The sequence below is a fragment of the Ixodes scapularis genome, unplaced genomic scaffold (genome assembly GCF_016920785.2).
Source record: "Ixodes scapularis isolate PalLabHiFi unplaced genomic scaffold, ASM1692078v2 PGA_scaffold2__306_contigs__length_199485367, whole genome shotgun sequence".
NCBI lineage: Eukaryota > Metazoa > Arthropoda > Arachnida > Ixodida > Ixodidae > Ixodes > Ixodes scapularis.
The window spans coordinates 155,589,186-155,615,469 of NW_024609857.1; positions in this window are offsets into that span (position 1 = coordinate 155,589,186).

The window sequence follows — 26,284 nt, forward strand, 5'->3', positions numbered from 1 at the left end:
AAACAAGCAAACGTGGAGCTAGTTTTAAAAGAAAACAAAGATTCGAAAACCCTCGATCAGCAATGTATGCAAACTTGTTAAAGAATAATTAATCGCAGGCTACAAAGCTGCTGCGAAAGAAACAACCTCTTTACATAGGCTCAGTATGGTTCCCGGCAAATCAGAAGAACAAGCGATAGCATATTTACGTTGACCCAAGCCATCCCTACCGAAAAATCCGGTATAACTTCTCACTATCCGGATTATGGAACCGGAAATTTGTTACTGGAAACCCGAAATCCAGATTGCAGACAAAAGAATTATTTCTGAAAACCTAAATTCCAGATAGATTCCAGATAGATTCCAGATAAATTTCCGGTTCCATAATCCGGATAGCAAAAAGTTATACCGGATTTTTCGGTAGGGTAGATATGAAAAACATAAAAAATTCCAGCTGTTCCTGGCATTTCTACACCTAGAGAAAGCCTGTGACGCTGTATCACACCGAACTCTATAGAAAACAAATAAAGAAAAGTGGACTGCAGAACGACAGCATAGAACTCTTGAGGAGCTTATACAGGAATGTGAAGCCAGCTAGCTATACATTAGGCGATTGCACGTCAAAACCAGTGCCGGTAACTACAGGATGGCTGGAATGCCCCCTATCACTTTTCAATATGTACATTAACGAACTTCTCAGTCGGCTAGAAGAGGAAGGAGCGGGGTTACGGTTTAAGGACGGGAAGGAAGAATATACACGCACCCGAGGCCTGGCCTTCGCAGATGATCGGGTTATCATCACAGAGTCTGCAGCTGATATGCAACACATGATGGACATCTGCACACAAGTGGCACCACAAGACAACCTCAAATTCAACCCGGAAAATACACAATGGATGAGCTTCAATACAGATTCAGGCCCAAACTTCTATTTCCAAAACCGAAAGTAAAAAAAAAAAAAACATCATCCTACAACAGTAACGAGCGAGAAGGACTACCAGAACGAACACGAGAGAAATGTAATAACCAAGTTAAATAAACTAAAACGCTCGTATAACAAATACTGAATTGGGAGAGTGTTATGGACGGTTCTTGCGGTCCCAGGCGTGACCTACGCAAATGACGCGCTTAAGTACACCGAGGCAGTACTGAAGGGCATACCAGTACAAACTGGGCAGATGAGTCCTGGTAGAGAACAGCTGCACAGCAAATTCAGCAGATACCGGCAGAATGGGGTGGTCCACACACGAAATCAGAGAGGCCAGATCAAAGCTAGCATACATAGGCAGGCTTACGTCCATAGGCGTAGACTTCGGGGGGGCATCGGGGCTCGTGCCCCCCCCCCCCCCCCCCCCCCCCTGGGGCAGGGGCTCTGCCCTTGCCCCGGGGTTTAATCCTTTACCGAGACGCTTTTTACGTTTAAGTTTAATCCTTACCGAGACGCTGTTTACGTGCCATGTAACGAGCTTCTAGTAGTGGCATGTACAGGAAGTAACGCCCACGTTGCCTTTATTTACAAAATGCATGGGAAATAGAATTCCAGCATGCTTTCGTTAGCTTCAATGTCCAGCTCTGGCGAAAAGGTAACACTCGGTATTTGTAGGCAGGGGTTAATCAACGTTGATCGTATTACACTTCGTCGCATCCTAGGATGAACTAAACTCCTAAGCCACGGGCCACTAGGTAGAAGCAGGCTCCACGATGAGCTATGACATGCTTAACATTGATTAGGGCTGGGCAAATAATGCTCCGATTCAAAAAGCACTGCATTATTTATATAACTTCGACACTGCGAAGAGCCTGCATGTCAGGGCATTTTTTAGAGCACAGCTCTTAGGCGCCCGTTCCCGGCTTGAGCGACGTCGCCGTCGGCTTCAGCGTAACCGCGCAGTGCATTATGGGAAATGTCCCATAATGCAACGCGCGGGACTCGTGACGTCACGAGGTTCCCGCGCGTTCCATTATGGGAAACGTCCCATGATGCAACGCGCGGGGAGGAGGAGGATGGGGAGGAGGGGGATGACCAGGAGGAGGAGTGGGAGGGGAGGAGAGGAGGGAGGAGGAGGAGAGAAGGAGAAGGAGAAGGAGGGGAGAGAGGAGAAGGGGAGAGAAGAGGGAGGAGGGGAGGGAATGGGCAGGAGGTGGGAATAGGAGGAGGAGGGAGGAGGAGGAGATGAGAAGGGAGGAGGACAAGACGAGGAGAGGAGGAGGAGAGGGTACAGATGAGGAGAAGGGGCATACCCTCCCCTCAGTACCCTTCCCTCCTTCTCAAGAGCTGCACTCCAATTCTGGGTTACAGGGAGTTGCAAACGTCTTTAATTTTTTTCAGCGTAAAATTGATGAGTCACTCACTGCTATTCAATTCGAACCACTATCCGCCCAACCCCATCAGTGATCCGTGACGCGGGCACCGATACATTCGTCGAAGTGAAATACCGCCCGATTTCTAAGTGATTTGTAAATTGATTTGGCGGTTCGTAACTTTACATTTAGTCTATCATAGGGTGAGACGTAGTATAGCAGTCTTCGGAACTGACATGCCAAATCCCGAGGATGTTAGGTACGGCACATTTAAAGGATAGTAAATCACGGAACAGAATGTGTCCGTTCAACTAATTCAAATTATACAAATGTCTCAGATAGATAAATCGATTCTTGCGATATTGCGAAGAATGATGATCGCGTAAACGATTCTAAATAAGAAAAAATGTCCTGCGTGAAGTAGAGCCCGTTGTAAAAGATAGCTTCGGTCTCTTTAGCTTAAAAAAATGGCCTTGCAAACGTAGCTGGGAAAATGACAAAAGAAATGCACAAAATCAAACACCATCCTTAGAAAGTAAAAAGGAATGTAACGTGTTTTTTTGTTTTGTTTTTTAATGTTCCAACGTACACGGTGTCACAAAACAAATTACACGCTAAAATGGCTTGCAAACATCGATATCTAGACGGATCTTGTAGCAACTTTTCTCGAAAATGTGTTTAACTTGTCACATCGTTGTGCCAAAATATCAAGTCGGAACTCCAAGTACAAAGGAAATAAGAAAATAATAACTGATGTTTTTCAACGGCGGAGCGGCAGCTGTCGGGGAGACACTAACGACGGCCACGTTTCTTTGCCTTATCCAGAGATGGCGCTACGGATTTACTAGACGCTGACTGGACGCGCCGAGCGAGGAAGCGCGCTTTTATCCGAGTTTTTGGTTCCGTGAGATATTTGACAAAAAAAAAAAAAAAATTGTTTGGGTTTTCAGTTAGGTTTCACAATCCTGAAAGTGTCATGCCATAAATATCATATATGAATAAATAAAACCGCCAAATGCTGCTCCAGAAATGACGTACCTTCATCTGCGACGGTTCTTGTTTCTTGCATCGTCTGCTTTCGCAGTTTGACGTTTGAATGAGACACGAGAGGCAGCCAGGAGTGCGCCCGAAAAAGCAGCGATTTGGTGGCTCTGAAAAGAGCCGCTCAAGTCTGAACTGCGGTCTTCGTAGTTGTGGTCAAATGCCTCATTCACACGCACATACATTCGCAAGAAAAAAAAAAAATACAGTTAGACTTTCAGCTCGACGTGCCGGCCGCAAACTTCGATATATTTCTCCAGCCTCCTCTCAAAGTCCGGAAACACGGCCTCCCGCATTTCATCACTGATAGTTTCGAATGCGCCGATAATGTCTCTTTTCAGCTCCGGGATTGTCCTCGACCGTACACTTGGGCCTTCACGTAACCCCAGACAAAAAACAAAATCGCCAGGGGTGAGGTCTGGAGACCGAGGAGGCCAAGTCATGTTCGGAGAGCCGCGGCCCATCCATCTCCCGAGAAACTTGTTGTTGAGCGAGGCTCTCACACTACTCGCATAGTGGGGAAGGGCCCCATCCTGTTGGAATATGCGAACTTCAAGTTGCATATGTGCAGGTTCCAGCTCTGGTAAAATCGCTTCCTCCAGCATCTTGAGGTGCGTGTCACCGGTCACCGTCGAGTCAAAAAAGGACGGGCCGACGACACCCTTTCGCCATATGACGCACCACACGACGTCTTTCGGCGACTGAACAGCGTCTTCGGTCGACCAGTGAGAGTTCGTGCCAGACCACAACCGGCAGCTCTGCTTGTTGACGCGGCAGTCGAGATAGAAAACAGACTCGTCCGTAAACAAGAGGAACTGCAGGTGGCTGGGGTGGCCTGAATCCGCGCCAGCTCGTCCTCACAAAACTGCACTCCTCGTCAGTAGTCCTCCGGCTTCAGTTCGTGTAGGAGCTCGCTTTGAACGTGCACATTCGGCGGCAAAGCAGCTGCCACACGAAGCTCCGGCTTAGGCTGAGCTGACGAGCACCACGCCTGATCGAGAGGTGGGGCTCCGTCGTCCTTGTCCTTGTCACGCACTTAACGATAGTGGGCCTAGAGGGTGGTCATCTGTTGAAGCCGGCCTGGCACTTTGTTCGCACCTGCTTGAAGCTTCCTGTCGTTGTGTACCAGAGAACCACCTGGAACCTTCCCTTGGAGCTCAGTTGTCGCATGGTGAGGCGTTGAACAAAATAGAAAAAGAAACAGAGATAAGAAATTAAGTTAACGCACTGAGGCAAAAGTGGGAACGTCAAACTGCGAAAAGAAACGATGCAGGGAACAAGAACCGTCGCAGACGAACCTGCGTCATTTCTGGAGCAGCATTTGGCGGTTTTATTTATTCATATTTAGGGCGTGACATGTTCTGGGTAGTGAAACCTAGCTGAAAACCCAAACAACTTTATTTTGGCAAATATCACACGGAACCAGAATCGAATTGAGGAGTTTCAGCGACGGTGTCACCGCCCTGGCGGCCGGTCGCCGAAAGAGAACGAGGGGGATAGGTTCGCTGGGCCAGCTGGTCGTTGGCTTTGTGTAAATGCGTCGGCCGCGAACGTAGGCTTATAAACTTCGGCAGCAAGAATATTACGCGGCTCTAGTGTTCCGGTACGAGCAACGGAGATGACACGAACTGCTACGACTAGCAACAACCACCCACCGCAGCGATGCAGGCGTCGAACGAGCGGAACCTGTGTACTACGCAGTCAGTCGCCGTCGCCCGACGCAGGTCGTTTGGCATTCAGGGCTTTTCGCCCCGGGTTCTTCGCTTGTACTTGGAACCGAGTATTATTCCCTGTGCTTGTGTATGTGCTCAGTGGCTGGATATGGAACTCATAGAGCAGAGTTCTTCAGACTCGACAGCGACTCAAAGTTGACGGCGGAGGGGCTTGCAGCAACGCTTTCGGTTGGTGCGCGGGTGCGACGACTACACGGATAAATTTTAAGATTGCTGCTAGCAAGGTGGGCCATAGTCGCCTTATGTTGACACGATTTTGAGTGTAAGTACTCCGTGCAAAGGCGAATCTATCGCGTTTCTAATCCACCTTTGTTTTTGTTGTTTTTAGCACGCGTGACCGATTGAAAATGCTTCTGTACCGATCACGGAGTGAATGTCTTCGCCTTACATTGCGGACCGCCCAATAAAAAGTCATATTCGTTCAGCGAGAAAACTTCCCTTTCGAGTGACCTTCTTTGATTGATAATTTCGCCCGTACTTGAGTGCTTTAATCAACACGATCGATTAAGTTTGCTTCCCTAGTTAGGACATTTTTGTGCCACATGCGGCACTAATGCTTGGCACGATGTATGCTACTGGTGGTATTGTGAATCGGTTTACTTCCAAAGTTAACAGTATGACAGGTGGGACAATTCAATTTGCTAAAAATGTGATGACATGGGAATGTCGTTGCATAACTAGCGTTTTACGTTTAAGATTGATAAGAAACATGCTCATGTGATGCATGTCTACAGCATAAGCTTTGCAGATCCAGAATGGATGTGCTACAGGCTCAAGACTTTTAATGGACCAAATTGGTGATTACACGGCAATAAATATTGTGGTGGAAAACTGCCCATTGACTCGGTGAGTTTTGATCGTGACCATTGGTGTGCTGTTGGCAAATTAGGTAATAACACACCTTTTCCCTGACCATCTGGCTTCAAGGGACATTGCATCTAGATGTGCTTAAATATCTTTATTTCAAGGTTCAGTGGACCCCTCTGCATCATTACAGGAAGGCAGTCTCAAGCCACAACAAACAGCAGTGAATATACAATGCATAATAACAGGCACCAGTGTCCAGGCGTATAGTCCGCAGAAGCCAATTTGAGCCTAAAAATGTTTGTTTTGTTTAGATAGTTTGCATTTGGTGTACAATTCGCAGGGCCCGATTTCCGCACCCACTGCATAGTCCGCCAAGCTGGTGCGTTGCGTCTTCGTGCTTTTTTTCCTGGGTGGCATTTTCTTCAGAAGTTCTTCGGCGAACGCTATTGAGCCTGAAGAACTGCTCTTGAGGCCCATATCCGGCCACTGAGCACACACAAGCACAGAAAATAACACTCGGTGCCAAGTACAAACGAAGCACCTGGGCAGAAAGCCGTGAATGCCAAACGAGCAGCGTCGGGTGACCGCGACTGACTGCGTTGCGCCCCTTCGATGCCTGCATCGCTGCGATGGGTCGTCGTAGCTAGTCGTAGCGAGATGATCGTCACTCCAAGCAAGAAATCTTGCCATACCATAGTCAAGATATGTGTGCAAGTGTTCGACGACGTGGGCTCTCTCACGTTGGTGCAGTTGTCATCAAGAAAGGTACATATCAACAATGTTGCGTGTTTGAGGCTGAAACTATGACACATACTTATCTAAACCTAAATTTATCGGTCTGTGGCTACAAACATTTTCGTTGACGTTGCTTAGATGATGTAACCATTCAGGCCTCGAATGAAATGGTGTTGCCAACTCTTCGGTTGTGTATGAAAACCTATTTGCCCTAATAAAAGACATTTTGAAAAGGACACATGTCTTCTGCTGATACATATCTTCCAATTTACAATGCAGAAGCAAAGAGAAGATCAACTGCATACATCTACCGCTTAGCATAAGCACCTTTTGCAATTCATTCTTGAGCACACTTAAATATCAGCTTAGGTTGCTCTTGTTTTAGAAGCTTTGCCCTGTTCTGTAAAAAGAAAACAGTTAAAAAAGCTTTACCTTCGTTCTCCTCCTCGCATTTAATACAGACTTGTTTGTCAGCAGATCACACACAGCAGATATCACCGTGGCACATACAACTCGAATGACCGATGAGACTATTGCTATTACAATAAAGCTTTCCACAAGAGCCAAAACGAGGCTTGTAGGGGTGCACAAGCACATCGAAATCAGATTGGCGCTTCCGGGGCTTGTTTACATTATGCGTAAGAACAGGACGATCGGCGACCAGCTGATCGCAATATAACACCAAGGATACCGATGTTTCGATACATAAAACGCAAGATAAAGACCTCAATCGTCCCTTGTATGCTGTAGTTATCATACTTTCCATCCAACCGCTTTTTAGCACAATTAACTAGAACAACCGAAGAGTTCGCAACACCTTTTAATGCGAGGCCTGAATGGTTACATCATCTAAGCAACGTCAACGGAAATGTTTGTAGCCGCAGACCGATAAGTTTAGTTTTAGATAAAGTACGCGTCATAGTTGCGACGCGCGAACATTGTTGATATGTACCTTTCTTTGGACCCGCGTACATTCGGTTCAACTCGATGACAGCTGCACCAGCGTGAGAGCTCACGTCGAACACTTGCACACATATCTTGACTATGGCAAGATATCTTGCCTTCGATAGGCTTGAACACTTCATCTGTAGCATCACGGTAGGTCTTGGTTGAAATGATGATCGTCTCGCACACGGCAACAAACAGAGAACGAAACTTTTTGTTCTATTCATACGCTACCGGTATACGGGCGTCGCAAACCTATCCCCCTCTTGTCCGCCATGTTGGATCGATCGGAGCGCCCCCTATATTCGCTGAAACTCCTCAATAGAAGGGCGCCTTTTCGCTTCGCGCGTCCAGTCAGCGTCCAGTGAATCCATAGCGCCATCTCTGGATAAGCCGAAGAAACATGGCCAACGTTCGGTGTCTCCCCGACAGCTGCCGCTCCGCCGTTGGAAAAAAAAACCAGTTATTGTTTTCTCGTTTTCATTTGTAGTCGGAGTTCCGACTTGAAAGATTAGCAGAACAATGTGACAAGTTGAACACACTTTCGAAAAAAGCTGCTATAAGATCCGTCAAGTTTTTTTTTTTTGTTGTTATTTTTTAGAGAGATTTTAGCGTGTAATTTTTTTATGACTCCCTGTATGTTAGTAGAGTGGCATAATTAGACCCTGGATAAGTACGGGGACGACGACGACGGCGATGACGACGATGAGCTGTGCCGGGTGACCGCAGCGCTAGGTTCTCCCTGGACATGAATGCATTGGAGGTGGCAGCCGTCTACCTCGAATGGGCCACCCCCCTGGAGCCGCTGCCTTCACCGAAGCGAGCGATCGCACCGTCAGGCGCCAGGACTTTGCCATTAAGAATGTACATACATCGGACGGCCCGCCGAGGGTCGCACTGGCTCTTTGGCCTGCTCGCTTGGGCCGTCACCGGGCCTCTAGGACTCGCGCGGCGGTTCGGAGGAGCGGGTCGTCCTCATCATGCATGGCGTCATGTCACCACCGGGCAGCCACGGCTTTCCCAGCCCCAACACACGGCGGGGCCTGCGGACGCCACCCTGGAGACCTTGCCAGGACGCTTCTGCCAGCTGAACGGGGGACCGGCCCAGCGAGCAGCCCACTGGGAAGCGACTGGGCCCACATCGCCTGCAACGTGGGCCCGCGCCCTCACCCGCGGGCTTTATTTCACATCGTCAGCACTTCTCTGTCATATATACGTCGTCGTCCTCCCTTTGTACATATAATCTCATAATCATCATGTAGTGATGCGTAAAAGAGAAAGTTAGGTCAGATCATATCACGCGAGTGCACTGATTGGGTAGCGGTTCCCATTGTTATACAATCAATAAAAGGCGAGCGATCGGGCCGATCGCTCGAGGACACGCTCAGGCCACAATCCAGAACGGACGTGTCTTTTGGCTTGCTCCTGCGGGATCTGATGTCGTCGGAGGAATCGCCGCTTCGAAATGACCGGCCGTTTCCCGGAACCCACACCGCAGCCCGGTGAGTCGGACCTCACGCATCCAGCGATGTCCCGGCGAACCTGCCTTTAGGTGAACGGCGCCTCATCACCCCGAAGACTAGCTGGCCAGCGCGCGGTCTTATAATACTACACATCATCACTAGACGTGGCACCGCGGGCCTCCGTGGTACGGGCTGTCGCCTTTCCGCGATGCCACGGCTTTACTGAGCCAATAAAGGTTATTATTCTTATTCTTATTATTATTAATAATAGAGCGCCCCACAGTTCTAACAAATAATGAAATGTTGTTGATGGGTTTGCAGTAGTTGTTATCCCTACATACCCAATAAATCACAGAACTCTATTTTCTTTCACCGACAACATAAGAAACGCAGTTGCGCTCGTCAGTGACTATATAGCTGTCTACAGAATATACTGGTACAATGGTACGAAAACTGCTGGTACGACAATACCGAAGCGCCACTTTGACTGTGGGTTACTTCTAAACTCTCCCGGGCGTTGTCTTGCCAAAAACTAGCGCATTAAGCATATTTCTAAGTCGGGCTTAATTCGTTTTATTTGTAAAAAATAAGGTATCGGGGTCATTCCATTCCAAAGGAGACGGCAATTTTCGTTATATTTTGGATATGCTTGAAAAAAATAATATGAATAAAGACACGTTTGAAAGTAGGGGTGGTTAAGTTTGAGGGCTGAATTACGTTGATTTTTGCTGACGTCATGCTCCAAAGTGCGGGGAATCGGAGAAAACCTTCAGTATTTCGAAAAATTGTTGGAAAAAAGCTATTCTTAGCACGTAATTTTAAGTTTTCATGCAATCGATCACTAATATATTCTATTTTACCTTGAAAGAAAAACACATTTTGCCGCCATTTTGGGTCCAGACAGGCACTCCAAACCGAAGCAAATTTCTAAGAATTCTTGATTTTTTTTAGTCAACTTGAAATTAAAATTTGACTAAGAAACTTCTTTCACTTATTTTTCTGAACCCTATGCTCGACTAGGTTGCATTACAATACTAAAAAATTATTCGGACAGCTTTTAAATAAATGGTGAATATGTCACTTTCATCAAAAATATGGCATAGAGGGTAAGAAAAAGCCATGTGGGCAACGGTGCTCGCATTTTCGGAAATAGCCGAAAGGTTAACCAGCCCCCTCTGTTCAACATATCGAAAAATTAGAAAAGTACTTTTTGATATTTTGGAGAAATTATTTTTTAAATATGAGGCAGAACAACTTCGCCTCCAGGTGTCCACCTCGTCGGCAACGCACGCCGTCGTCTGGTGCGGTCGAGCGAAACACTGCACGGGGAACTTAATTTCGTTAACTATATTTGTATAGCTAACGCTAAGAATCTTGACATTATGACATGTCTATTTATAGTGACTAGAAGGGGAATAATTTTTTTTTTCTCTAAACAATATGTTTGGGTGCCCTTGCAAGTTGAATAGCGTCAACTCAAATACTGTTTGGGGTACTTCTTATCAAAGCCGAAACAAAGCACATTTGTAGTTCATCGACATTTATTTTTTTCTTATGTACATGAATGTAATATATAGTCCAGAAATACTATATACAGATGTCACTCAGATAAGATATCATTATACCAGAAAGGGCAAGCGAATACTAATATTAGGAGTTTTCGATAGGAGCACAACACGGAACTTTTTTATATATAGGGGAGACATATATTTTACAAATGGTAAACACGCAACATGCTTCTGTTGTGTTATAACCTTCGAATGGCCGTTAGCCTGAATATCCACTCTTAAAGGGACCATGAAATGACCTTTTTACTTTTTCCAGATAACTTTTACATTAAACCGTCAATGTTCACTGAATGCCGAACAGGCATCCGTTTTCGTCTCGGTTTATTAACTTTTACACAAAAAATTATTGAAATATCGACTTTTTCATTCTCTCCAACTGACCGCAAAAGAAGCCGTGACGTAGACCGTTTCCGGAACCGGAAGTTCTCTCGGCAGTAGGAGAATGGGAGTGTTAGCGGCAACGAGTTGGGGTGCGCCGGTAGGTTTTACTGCGCTGATGTCACCGACGTATTTCCTGAATCGGCGCCTCTCATCGCCGCATCGCAGCTGAGCGAAATTCAATGAGATATGTTGCGCTACAGCGACAGCATGGGACTAGTCCCATACGCCGGTATGCCTGTTGGGAAGTGCAGCGAGTCTTGTCACCACCCCGTCATTGTTGGCAGAAGGGCCGGCCCGTGTCAGTCGTTTGCAAAGCGACGTAGATGGCGTTTTTCGCGGCCTCGGAGATGCAGGAGCGAGCCGACGTTAAAAAAGATACGTTTGAACTACGAGTGTCAGCAAGAGCCACGTAAATACCTGTTTACACTCGGAGCGGACGCGCGCGCTTGATGGAAGTCTTGTATTCGCGCTGTTGGTAAGCGCTTCGGGACCGTTCTTTTACGATTGCAACTCGATACTGACGCGACACTCGGCAAAGAAAGGTTGGACCGGGGTCGACAGTGACGTGCAGTCTGTCAGAATAAAAATGGCATACCAATAACAAAGTGTACATACCGTGTTACGAAGGCAATCCATACGGCGTTTATTTCAGCTCTATATCACACAAAACAAGAAGATAGAATCGACGAGTGTTCGTCAACACTGCCTCGGAAAACAAGGGGAAGAGATTGACCTCCTCACCTCTTAATCTAGAATTGAGGTCAGTGATCAAACTATAATACGGGAAGGGTCCACAAGGGTCGCGCGGGCATATTCCATTTAGCACGCCAGCCGGTCGTAGGCAGACGGTCTTGCGACGAAGCAACGCAGCGCCGAGTCGGAATGCCTGCTAGGCCTATACGCTTCGTCGGAGTCGGTGAATCCAGCGTTCTTGTTCGTCGTGGTCTGTTTTCAGTACTGTTTTCTTGCTGCTTGAAGTCGGCACGCGCGGGAAGAACACGTAGAAAAATAAACGTTCAGTCAGTCAGAGTTTGAGAGGAAGGAAAACAAAGAAAATAAATGTTCGTCGGTCGCCGTCACCCAAGTAACTGGCGGCCCTGCCCTACTGCGCACGCGCAGTTGTTGCTTCGTTTACCACACGATAGATGGCGCTTGGCTCTCAGCATTATCAAATTTGGCAATTTTCGCCACACATCTCTAATTATGCTACAAAATGTGGATCTGAATATTATTTAACAAAACTTTTAGGAAACATTCGCCGGCTATTTATTGTTTACGATCGCGGTGCTGGTGAGGTAGGCTCTTACCCAATAGGCGATGTGGATTCGGCTGACGTGCACCGATTCTGCGTATGCATCGTAGTGAACAGGCGAAGGAAGGAAGGCGCAAAAGAGTCCAGTTTTCTTTTAAAAGTTCAATAGCAAATAATTTTTTTGGGCTCCCTATTTTCGTGTTTTTGTGTTTCTTTTCACACCTTTTACGACGTGCGGTGGATGAAACTCGATTTTAAAATCATTTCATGGTCCCTTTAATGTTCTGCTTCTTTTAATGTTTCATTCTCTGTTTTTCAGTTGCACTATGTATTTGCACCCCGATACCTTTTCGTTGAAGAGGAAGAAAATCACCGTTATCGCTCGGCATCGTTGACGATCTCTAGCGTTCACTATTTGATTTTTTACAAGCAAACGCAGTATGACCAAAAAAAGAAGAGGCGCCGTTCGCTAACCAGTTCTGACGAACCGTCTGCATTCACAGACTCGGTTAACAGACGACGGCTTTGTCTACCGTCACCTGAATACATGTAAAGTGGAATTAAAGCCTTCAAATTAGCGTGCCAAAAGAATATTATTACGTGGTAGCTAAAATAACACCCACGTCCATCGTGCAGGAAGAGTTTTCCATGCGAATTTAAGACATCGCAGCAGACGGATCACACCGGTGGCATTCCAGACGTGCGCAGCGTTCTAGCCTATGACAAAACTGAAAGCTAATGAAACGCTGATGTTCTAAATGTGATATAGTATTTCTTGACTATATTTTATATTTATCTACATAAGAAGAAACAAAAACGTCGGTGAGCTGCAAATGTGCTTTGTTTCGGCTTTGATAAAAAGTATCCCAAACAATATTTCGAGTTGTCGCTATTCAACTTGCAAGCGCACCCGGACATATAGTTTAGAGAAAAAAAAATGCACTCTCTAGTCACTATAAATAGACATGTCATAATGTCAAGATCCTCAGCTTTAGCTATAGAGATATATGATTAACGAAAGTAAGTACCCCGTGCAGTGTTTCACTCGACCGTAGCAGACGACGGCGTGCGTTCCCGACGAGGATGGACGCCTGGAGGTGATGCCGTTCTGCCTCATATTTAAAAAAATAACGAGAAAAGAGTCAAAGTACAGGCTAGCTGGTAAAAGTCAACCATTTCGTCGTTTACCCCGAGAGTGTTTTTTTTTTTAAGAGCAGAAGTAACAGAAAAAACAGACAGGTCTGTTTTTTCTGTTACTTCTGCTCTTCAAAAAAAAAAAAACACAGTCTCAGGGTAAACGACGAAATGGTTAAAAAAATAATTTCTCCAAAATAACAAAAAGTACTTTTCCAATTTTTTTATATGTTGAACAGATGGGGTCGGTTAAACTTTTGGCTATTTCAGAAAATGCGAGCGCCGTTGCCCACATGGCTTTTTTTTACCCTATATAGGGCCGTTTTTGAAGAAACTGTCATATTCACCATTTAATTAAAAACTGTCCGAATAACTTTTTACTGTTGTAATGCAACCTAGTCGAGCATAAGGTTAAGAAAAATAAGTGAAAAAAGTTTTTTAGTCAAATTTTAATTTCAAGTTGATTAAAAAAAATCAAGAAATCTTAAAAATTTGCTTCGGTTTGGAGTGCCTGTCTGGACCCAAAATGGCGGCGTAAGGTGTTTTCCTTTCAATGGAAGATAAAATATATTTATGCTCGATTGCATGCAAACGTAAAATTATGTGGTAAGAATAGCTTTTTTTCAGCAATTTTTTTAAATACAGGAGGTTTCCTCAAATTCCTTGCACTTTGGAGCGTGACGTCAGCAAAGATAAACATAACTGAGCCCTCAAACATAGCCACCGTAACTTTCAAATGTGTCATTATTCATATTATTTTTTTCAAGCATATCCAAAATATGACGAAAATTGCCGTCTCCTTTTGCGTGGAATGACCCATCTCCGATTTCGGTCGCTGCGGTTAGTTTATATAAAGCGAATTTGACCCGATTGCCGACAAACCAACGACTTTGCAAGGAGTTGGCGAACGTCCCCCGGTGCCCAGTGTTACTATGATGAAATGACCTAGATCCCAGTTACAATTGAAAATGAGCGTGTTGGTTAATAGATACAAAACTTGAAAGTATAAAACAGGGAGGACGAGGACGGGAACAGGACATCTTTCACATTTTTGAAAGATGTCCTGTTCCCGTCCTGCATGGTCCTCGCTGTTTTATACTTTCAAGTTTTGTATGGGTTGACCTAGATCCAGAGGGCCGATGTGATTTGTCTGGAAAGTTCTCCAGTGTCGAGTGGGATTGTAATGAGTGGGCCCGTTCCTAAATACCATCTGGACCAGCAGCTGAAAGTTTAGAATTTTACAATACCATTTTGAGTTAATGCGTGGTGAAGAGGGAGTTGTAAGTGTCTGTGAGGAATAAAGACAATGGATACAGGGAAAGTAGAGTCAAGCTTCCCGTATGGTAACCATTTTGATTCATGGAATGAGCAGTTTGTCCTTGATTTTTAAAAGTTTGGGGATCCGATATGAATTCGCTGGCGGTAAGTACCTTTATAGAGACTTTTCTTGAATACCGATATTTTGTAATCCACAAATCTGCGAAACAAGCGCACATATTCGCACAGTCACCAGATGCGGCGTCGGTGCATGGCGGCATTTAAGACTAGTTCAGGTTCAGGTTCAAAAAACCTTTATTGCATTACAATGGTTCAATAGCGAGGAGAGAAAAAAACTGCCGGCGATTTGCCACTAGGGTACATCCGGGCAGGTGGGTTGGGGTGATCGGGTCGAAGAAGAGGAATAGCAAGAAGAAGGGAGGAAGGAAGGAGTTCACTCTCAGATGTGCATGCATGTTCAGGCCCGTTGTTGCCAAGAACGACAACAGGCTCGCAATGACCGTCCTTCGCTTGTTCCTTTCTTCTACCGGTTTGCACAATGCCTCCAGAGTTGGAAGACGATCCTGTGGCTCTATCGCTCCTAGAGCCTCTTGTCGTTTCTGTCGGAACATCGGACACTCCCAGAGGAGGTGGATTTCGTCGCACTTCGTGTCCGGTTTCAGGCAATAGACACACCTGTTCGGGTCTGGCACGTAGTCTGGATCGCGGGGTCGTCTCTTGTCGTCGTCCCACTTCTTAGTTCGGGCCGGTGGAATTGCCGCCCCGGCCTTTAATCTTTTTAGCGTCACGGTTTCGTGGTGTCGAAATCCTCACGAGGAAGGAATACTTTCTTCACGTGGCTCGCCCCTTTCTTCCAGTTTTCGCCTCGTGGTTTTCTCGGCCCTTGCCGTTGAACAAGGTTTCCGCTGCGTCGTACAAATGGGTGTGGTGGTGGCTCGGGATGGTGGCGGAGGGGGGGGGGGGGGGGGGGGGGGGGGGGAGGGGGGGCGAGGAGGTTCATACCTGTCGTTTTTTTTTCTGTCTTGAAACAGTAAAAAACAACATTGTTATTGTAAAATATATGGAAAGATAAGTATAACTGATAAATTAATTCCGTGCACAGCGCTTTCAGTACGACGACGCTCCATGGCGATCTTGGCGCGACTGCTTCAGAACGACCCTTTCGAAGCTTCGAAGGTACGAAAGAACATAAATGGCGATTTCCATGGCAACACAGGTCAATCAGCCAATCGCCTAGCATGGGTTTGGTTGTCTGTATGTTGGTATATGCTTGTGTTCGGGTACCAGTCAGAGCAAACAATGGTACTACTTTGCTAGAAACCAGTGATTTTAGTAAGGATGAGTGTGCGTTTAAAATGGATGGTCGTTCATTTTTAGCCAGCCTTTTGCACTGCCGTGAAAAACCCACTCTCTGAGGAAAAAGAGCTACCGGCGAACCCTCCGCCCGTGAGGAATGTGGTAACCTTTTGAGGATGAATTTGGGGTCACGCAGCGAGAGTTGCGGAGGTGTTTTGGCGGGTGATGACACGAATGTCGGTCGCGGGCCTGCGTCGTCCGGTGGTGGAGTGTTCGTCATGCAAGAAAATTACACGATATCATCCAGCGTATGCCTGTAACTACGCGAAAACACTGCCTACCAGGGTGACTACAGATACCGCCACAGCTCTTGTCATCTGCATCACAATCCTAGCTAGTGATTCTATTACAGCAGGCGTTATGTTATACGATCTTAGTGACACCCTTCCCATGTTGTGCTTTGGAAATTCTTTAATTATACAGCGTTTCAGTTTTAGTGTAGACACAGTCGACGCAACAAACTATAGGACCAATCAAGCAGCGTCAACAGCGCACGTTATGGAGTCTTTTTTTTTTTGTTTATGATTGGTTCAGCAATGATAGAACACGTATACAAACTTGACGAACACCATGATGGTGCGCTTTTGACGCAATTTGATTGGTCCCATCAGCTCATAGCGCTCGCTGCACCTTGGCGTAAGGTGAAACGATGTATGGAGAACATAAAAGCGACAAGCAAACTATGGCTCACTACAGAAGTCTGGCTACCTTATGGAACAAGAAATTTGGAACCACGTCTGCGAGGAGCGTGACACATCTTGCGTCCTTCCGTGTATAAAAGCATCGATTAAAGCTTAACTGAGTCACGATTCACCGTTATAAAGCAGACGGAAGGCATAACACGCCCCATCTTGCACCATATAACGAATACAATGCATGAGTCTGGCGAGTTTCCAAAAAAATTAGAAATATGGGAAAGAAATATATTTAATATTTTAGGCTGTTTTTGGTTCTTGCAGTATTCTCAAAACTTTTTGATCGCATTATCAATGGCAGGCTAATTAATTTTTCTTTTCTTCAGAAGCATCAAATAATAACGCAGGATCAATGTGGTTTTCAGAAGAATAAGTCCGCGGAACAAACCCTAATGGACATCAAGAACCAAATTATTCGACATACTGAAAACAAATTGTTCACTCTTGGTTAATTTTCTGGACTTCAAGGCTGTTATTATTATACAACATAATATTTTATTTAAAAATGCCGAAATATACGGTGTACGAAGAGTTGAAGTGAGGCTAACAAAAACATATGTTTCAGATTCTCATCAAGCATTCATATAATAAAGTTAAAATACCACATGGCGTTCCACTGGGCTTCATTCTAGAGCCTCTGTTATTCGTTTGGACGTTTATAAAAGAACACAAATACCATGTTCTCTTGAATGCATAATGTCCACCGTCAACATAACCATTTTGTTTTTCTGGAGTGACAAAAAGTGGGTGTAAATGTTGGCTAATAAATATCTATGAAAATGATCAAAATGGTAACAAATGGATTGTCTACATTTATACACAGGCAATACTAAGATCATAATTTTTAAACCAGTAAATATGGATGACTAACTTTTATCAATATAACGTTTGAAGACACATAGTTGGAAGAAGTAGCAGAACAAAAATGTTTGTGTGTTTGGTTTGCTGACGACCTTTCATGGAGTTGCCATGTCAACAGCTTAAAAGCTTATTTATTCCAGGTAAAAGGAAGCATTTATCATTTACATATTAGGATTCCGCACGTAGTTAAAACACACATTATCGCTTTCGACTGTTCACTTCCTCTTCCTTGTATTTATTGCGCTTTTTTAGGTGAGCATGAACCAACTGGCCCAAATTGCTACCTTAATGCACATTGTCAATTTCCTTGTTTTACTTCAAGTTATGGTATTTTGGTCAGAGAATCCACGACATCTTGGAGCTATATTAACCTTATCATTTTGCGGAGGAAAATCTTATGGATGTGTAAAAATTATGAAGGGGATACCAAACAAGGAAGGACACAGCCCCCCCTTAAAAAAATTAATATTTAATAGACCATGTATGCTACTTTAAATATTCATTTATTTATTTATTTAGTCTTGAGTTAAGGATGCCCTCCAATAGCTAAACACCTTACCAGTGGTACACGATAATACATTCACAAAGAAACAAGCAATGCGAACACTGCAATAATAAAAGTACAAAGATCACATTAAAATGCAGATGCCCTATGTCATTTTCGCTACCACTGCGTTCAGTGTTATTGTAAATTGTTATTTGTTATTGTTATTGTAAATTGTAACACAAAGCCATCATTCTTGTCAGAGGCAAGAGGTTCGAATGTCTGGGAACACAAAAAAGTTCAGTATATCTCAAGGAGCGAAATGGTAGGTGAAGGCTTATATCGGTAAGGAGACCTGGACAACCTACTCCGTCTTTCAGTAATTTATGCAAAAATAACAAATCCCGATTGTCTCTTCTCTCAGCAAAAGTGGTCATTTGCAATTTGCATAGTAGCCAGCTATAATCATATTGAACTGTTTTACCAAGGTTTCGGTGGTAAATCAAACGGATAACGCGTCTCTGGACTCCTTCGATGCGCCCGAGTCTAGACAAAGTCAATGAAGTCCACGCAGTTGATGCGAATTCCAATCTCGAGCGGACGTAACAGCTATGCATTACTACTGCAGTGCGCGGGTTTTTAAAGTCCCGTGTAATTCCGGACACCATGCCAAGCATCCTCGATGATGAAGCAACTACAGCATTGACATGTGCTTCCATTCGAAGGGTGGAATTCCATAACACACCGAGATCACGAATTTCAGATTTCCTTTCTATTTCATACTGGTTGAGCATGTAATAATACGTAAGCACGATATTTTTTCGACTAAATGTACTGGCGTTGGTTTTTCTTAAATTTAACAAGAGACAATTATTTAAACACCACACACTGACCGCATTAAGAGGGCGCGGTACCTCTATTTATTCGTCCGTTTCAGCCACCAGATGGCGCGCGGCTCGTAACGTGGTTGAACGCGCAACTTCTAGATGGCGCCAGTATCGAGGTGTGAAAAGGCCCGCGTTATCCGCTGCGTGAAATAGATCCCGAAATGTGCCGTGTTCTCCCGGCGGAGGAAGTTTCTCCCTCCCTCGCGCGCGCTTGGTATGTACGCGCGGTGGCCGAGTCCGGCCTCTGCGCTGTGTGATGGAGTGGGTGGCGCTCGTTTCTGTTCGGAGGTAGGAATAAAAATGCCGGTCCCCCTTTTTACGACGCTCGTTTCTATAGCTTGTTTTTCTTTTCTTTTTTTTTATCTCAAGTGACCTACAGTACCGCCTGTTCGAAATCGTCCTTTGCGGTGAGTGATTGAGAGTCAGGTTAGCATTTTATTTGGGTCAGTACTACACGTTCAATGGAGACCTCGGGCGGCGATGTAAATATGCATTGCTCCCCAAAGTGTGTCCAAGGTGCGCAATGACAATTGGAAAGGGTATTGAAGGCGCGCGACCGTCGGTTGGTAAAATACGTGCGTTAGATTCACTTATTCAGTCTAATCATTTTTGCCAACGTCTTTTATCTGTTTCGACAAATGACATGGTCGAGTCTATTGATAACCCTAGCTAGATTGGACGTACGGAGTGTCCGGGCTTTAAATAAATTTGCTTCGTTTATGTGAATGAATAACTGTTTTCTCTTTTCCGTGCTCGGTGCTATGCAAACATCGCTGAGATGTTATGGTAGCTCAGTGTGGCGGCGTTTTGCACGCTGACATTCGCTGTGCACAATATGTGTTCAGATGGAATGTGCCAAATCGTATTTCCGATCGATATGATAGATTTACTTTGCTACAGTGTTCCTGATTTAAACTAGTTCGTCCCTGATCTGAGCCTAAGTTCAAATGCGAAGGTGCAGACAGACTTAGCGTCGTAACAGCCGTAATGCGCAGAAAGAAATTAGTACCATGAAAGAAAAACAAGGATACGAGGTGGCTCAGTGTTATAGAAGTAATGAGTGTGCAAAGGATGCCATCGTACGTAATTTTTTTTTTTAACTCTCCGCATCGTTGGGAAACGCTCAAGGTACCAGCAAAGACAGCGAGCTGGCGTGAAATTTCCATTGAGCGGAAAACGAGTGTCATTTTTATTTCATCATGCGCTTTCATTTTGATATGGCTCAAAATGGGCGCGAAATAGTAACAGGTAAGGCAACAAAATTTAGATGTTAGGTCTGGAGCATCGCCATACTCAGCCGTGTTAGGGATATCTCTCGGGAGTCAATACGGCAAAGGTATTGCGCGTCGAACTGTACGTGAGAGTTATCCATTTCAGCGAAACCTTGATTTCGCAAAACTATTGTGGCTCGAGTCGTGGCTTCCAGTACTTGGAAGCCACGAGCGAGAAATAAATGACAGTTGATTTTGAAGGACAATCGCGACGTGCAAACCCATAAAAGAGAGTTCCAATAAGACGAGAGCTTCCCCTTCTCTTCAAGTGCGTGGGTTAAGCGCGATCCAAACCAACGCTTCTTTTTGCGCCTGTAGGTCGTGCGGCTGCGGATGTGACGCATTTTCGTGACGTCGCGCCGCTTCTTCGCTCCTTCCGGGCGCGCACGAAGAAGTTGGATGATTTCAACTTCTCTCTGGACGCGCACAAAAACGCGCGGTGACGTAGCAGGGCGCGCCTGTGTCCCGGCCAATCGGTGGAGGGCAAGCTAGTTCCGGCTCCGCGTTTCTCGCCGTCTGGCTGCCCTCTCCTCCCCCCCTTTTATTATTTTCCAACATGACAACGCGATCTCTCTTTCTCTCCCTTTCTCTCGCCGTCTGGCCGGCCAGTCTCTCGCAGTTGCCCCTTGCTTGTGCGCTCGTGCCTGCGTGCGCGCGTGCGCGCTCGCCCGAAGTTTCGCCCGTCCAAACCAAAGCGCACGGTTCTGACTCAGAAAGCGCGCCCGGAAACAGCAAAAACGCCACGAAATGCGTCACATCCGCAGCCGCACGACCTACAGGCGCAAAAAGAAGCGTTGGTTTGGATCGCGCTTTAAGCGCGATCCAAACCAACGCTTCTTTTTGTTCAATGTTGTATTGTTCAATTTGGTTCGGGCGGACAACGTGCCTCAACTCATATCTTAGTATGTGTTTGGCTTCTGAAAGGCGAAGAATCTGTAACAAACGTTTTAGCTTTAGCTTAATTTCGATACTTATTGGTTTTCTCGAAGAGGTGTATGCAAGGCAGAATAAAAACTTATTTGACTGCCAGTCGGGTTATTGCTCATTCAAACCAGCAACTTAGGTCAACCTGCTGAAGAGTCATAATATGATGAAAGGAAAAGCGGATGAGTATCGTAAGGTTAGTTTTTCTAACTATTGGTTTATGTCGCAGTGGGAAGTCGTGAAACTTCTCATCAGGGAATGTGGGCGGTTGTTGAGATTTACAATTTACTATCGTTCCCTGCCCGATCGATGTGACCAGTTGCCCACATGACGAGTCATCCTGTGACGAATGTTCCTAAGTGACGAATCGTCCTGTGACCAATCGTCCTGTGACGAGTGCGCATGTGACGAATCGTCCTCATCCCATTCGACAGCGACACTCGTGTTTCCTCGTGGTTTTCGCCAACATTTCTACGATGAATTGCCAGGATCGCGAGATGCAACAGCGTGACACTCCGTCTTCTGTGACGTCATTTGTTGCACTTCGGGACCACTTTTGATGTATGGCCAGCATACGACGCTAAACATACCAGTCGGAGACGCGCTGCAGGTGCCATAGTACTGCTCCTAAAAGTAGCTGTCACGTGCTTTGCTCCGCGACTGTGATTCCCTCACAGCAGCTCTGACTGAAGGTTGCCAAATTACGGTGAAACGGAGTATAGACAAAACATACCGGAAACGAGCTGCCAGCATACGATAGTCAAACTCCAACAAAAAGGATTAGTTTCTTCCCAAGCTGGACGACATTTACCGGGCATCTTTAGAGCTGCGAAGCTCAAAATCACGCGTACTCGTAAGATTTTTTTTGGGATACGGTCCATTCGTCACATGCACACTTGTCACAGGACGATTGGTCACAGGACGATTCGTCACACAGGAACATTCGTCATAGGACGACTCGTCACGCGGCCAATCGGTCCCATAATAGTTGGTCCCCCCCCCAAAAAAAAAAAAATGTATTGTGCAATTTGGTTGGAGCGGACAAAGTCGCTCACCTCATATCTTATCTTATCACCTCATATCTGAAAGGCGAAGAAATGGTAACGCATGTTTTAGCTTCTGGTTCGGTCCCAAACATGTTAATTCGGCCTCACTAAGTGGGTCCCCTCTTATCTTAGCATGTCTTTCGCTTCTCAAGGTCAAAAAATTTGTGACAGACATTTTAGCTTCTGGGTCCGTCCCGAACAGTGAATGTGGAGGCCATATAAGAGCGACTATTTTTGAACTCGGATTATATTTAAAAAAATGGAGGTGATCGCTACAGAGAGAGCCGTGATGCTGCACGAGGGGTACTCGTACACATTCAGCAGAAAGAATTCCGATACTGATTGATTTTGTCAAATAGATGTATGCAAGGCAAAAGTAAAAGCTGATTTGGCTGCCAGTCGGATTATTGCTCGTTCAAGCCAGCGACTGAGATCAACCTGCTGAAGACTCGTAATATAATGAAAGTAAAAGCGGAGGAGTGTTGTAAGATTAGTTTTCCTAACCACTGGTTTATGTGAAAGTGGGAAGTCGTGGAACTCCTCATCTGGGAATGTGGGCAGTTGTTGAAATTTGCGATTTACTACCGTCCCCACTCTAATAAAAAACGGGTGTAGTCGGGTGTATCAGCAGCACATGCCCCCCTTTCCTGAAAGATGCACCCTCCGTTGCCCAGCCAGTGTATTTGTGCACCGACAATGAGCATCCTCCTCTCCCTTAAAAACCTCTTGGTGTATCAGTGCACCGCCACGCTAGCCACGCGCCCCGACCAGCGTGTGCTAGGAGGGCGGCGGAGAAAAGCTCACCGGAGAAAAGCTCACCGGAGAAAAGCTCACCGGAGATAAGCTCACCGGAGAAAAGCTCACCGCAAAACCGGCAAACGCAGAGAAAAGCTCACCGATTTTTTTTTTTTTAACTTATCGGATTCTGCGTCAAACGTGGCAATTTAACACAATTCGCAATCGCCACTTCATTAAAAAAAAAAAGTCCCCTTTCTTGTAATATTGTTGAAGGTCATTGGGCACATCTACTAATTCCTCAGGAATTGCTAATCACCCCTTCTGTATATTAATGAAGCCGCAAAAATGATATCAAGACATCGTACACCGGTAAAAAAGACAACAATTTATTAACAACTGAGGGTGCGCCACCGGTATAGCTCTGTCAAATAAAGAGGTTTGTTCTTTGTGAGCTAATATGAATAGCGGTGTGTGAACCGTTTCAGCTCCAAATATTCTGTAGTGCCTAATAGTTAAATAGGTATTTGTTGATGCAATCAGTGTCGGCTACGCCGTTTTCTCTCTGTTAATTTCACTAAGAAAACTTTAGTTGCGAGAACAGGTTCGTCCTGTCGTGTTCGTGGTCTTCACTCCGTCGTCGTCGTTTGAGCGGTTTTCATCATGCATAACGTTTACCAACTCGCCCTACTCGCTACCTATATACCTTACAAAAGACTAGCTCTTATATAGCTCACGAGTAACAACGGTGACAGTGTGCAGCTCTGAAAGTCATGAGTGGCTCATCGTAGAAGGGCACTATCACTAAAGGCAACACGTGGAAACACCAGCACGAACAGCTAGAAAACGTGCATGTCGGTGGAAGAAAGAAGCCTCGATATCCTACTGACTGTTTTATCCCGTTTTCAAAGGTTAATAAAAGCTTCGAAGATAATTTCAGGCACCGCGTTGTTGCGCATGCCCTTTCGGATATTCGGCATTTACAGTTTTGATTTTTAGGTTTTAGGGAGACATAAGTTTTCGAACTTTTTCACGTTATTCAAGTTCATAAAGTTTTCAGTTAGGCTTTAGTTGCTTAGAAAGTAAGCCGCAGAAAACACTGGCCCGCCATTATTAATTTGGGAGCAATATACTTAATAAGCTTGGCAAATAATACAAAAAAGGACATTTTCTTTTTGACAAAGCTGACGAAATTTAATGATAATAAATTGATATATGTTACGCATAATCCAACAGCCTCCATATAAAAAGAAAAAAAAATCGGTGAGCTTTTCTCCGCATCCACCGGTTTTGCGGTGAGCTTTTCTCCGGTGAGCTTATCTCCGGTGAGCTTTTCTCCGGTGAGCTTTTCTCCGGTGAGCTTTTCTCCGGGATTCGTGCTAGGATGCCTTCTTGGGGGTCACTTTTGGGTTGGGCAGTTTCTTAGGAAGTATGGAACTGTTTTGTTCACTCGGTATTGACAGTAGAGTAGACGCTATGCTTGTTTTAGGCCAATCGGGGCTCCGGGTAGGATCACGTGACTACAGTCTCCAAGCTAGAGATAAGGCAGAGCACGGCACCTGCCTGAAGGCCAAGGCCACGGGTGGCATCCACTGCACTATTAACTTTGGGTCGAACTTTCAAGAGGATATAGGGGACAAATCCTCTAGCTGCGTTCACTGTTGGGATAACCCTGAAGATAAGCCTTCGCGAGGGCAGCCACTTTTGGCCTTGAAGGAGCTGCTATTTTCGTATACTCCTCTCCTTTCTTTCTCTCCCTAAGCTGAAAGCGTGGAAGAGGCTACGCAGTCGTCGGACCAATGGACCGGAGGCTTTTTTTATCCCTTGAGTCCGCTGTCTGGGCGCGGGTAATGGCAGGAGCGTGATCATGTGGCAAAGGTTTCACGGGTGACGTAGTAGCTCTTTCCGATCCGGGAATGTCTGATTCCTGGCCTAGTTTCTTGTGTGCTGTGCTACGACCAGAGGGGCTGCCATAGATTTCGTCCGCGACAACGTATTCGAGTGTACCAAGGCTTCCAGTGTTTGAAAAGTCCAACGTACATCGGCAACAAGCAATTTCTTCAAAAAAGCCCAAGGAATTCATGTGATGCGTTTAGTGTTCGGTTTGGCAAATTACTTCTTCTGCCACATCGTGTTGAATCTTCACAGACCCCTTTCTTTCCGTGTTTGTGTTTGTGTAGTTCTGCAGTGCCCGTGTCAACATCTATCTCGGATTACATATTTCAAGTCCGGTATTTTCATCGTAAGTGCGCTGCAACCTACTCCTTTGCAGCAATTGACCGTTCCGTTCCGGATTACGTCTAAACTTAGGCAGTGTCTTTTTCCTAGCAGCCGGGAGAATAATTTCTCCGTAGTTCTATCGGCAGTCGCCTGCCATTAGCTGCCTACAATCATGTGATAACTGCAGGTGACTTTCTTATTCTCCCGGCGTTTTGTGAACACGCGTTTCATGGACACCTTTTCGTTGATACACGTTTTCTAGGCACGTTTCGTCGACATTAACGTGTCGCCGTCACTCGTTACGCTAAATACACGCTGTTGGGACATTTCGTCGTGTGTTTCTCTGAGGCGCGTGCTCACCGACCCAGCCCACCCGCTCACGTCGCTTCGTGGCGACAGTATGCGGCGGCTCATTAAAAATATGTTTACCCTTCCTGTGATACCCGTATATATCACCATCATTACAAAAAAAAAAGAAGACATGCTTATAGAGGAAAGCTAACCTGAGCTGTCGATGAATCGCCGTTCGATGAAGTGATTATATCGCCAATGAGTGACGACTGCCGGCACGATTTCGGGCAAATAATTCTGCCGGCTGCCGAGAGAATAGACACTACCTAAGAATCGCCCCGGTCCTTGTTCGCTCAGTAATCTCCTCAGTTGTGTAACAGCTTCGTTGTAAATCTTCACGTATCACAGATTGCTTGCACGTTTGTACTTGTTTATGGAATAGGCTGTCTAATAAACTTATAGGAGATTTGAAAACAATCCGTTGTGTCTGTTTACCTGCCTTTTTGCAACCACCTGGGCACGTACATTTTTTACAGGTGTCCTTGAGGTGGGTGCACAAAGAGGTGTAATGGTACATGATTGAATGAGGTGTATATATGTTCCATATGAGTGGGTGAGTGTAAAAAACGGTGTAATAGTAAACCCTGTTGGCGGGTTTATTTCTGTTCCCTATGAGCGGCGTGGGTGTAAACAACGGTGTATTAGCAAACCCTGTTGGCGGGTGTAGAGAAGAGAATACTTGTACACCTTAAATTGGGGTGTACCTGCACACCGAAACGACAGTGAGGGTGTAAGAAAGGAGTAGGGACACACCTCAGTATGGAGTGTATATGTGCACCCCCGAATGCTGGAGGTGTATAAAAGGGTGCACATATGCACCCCAATGGAGGGTGTATA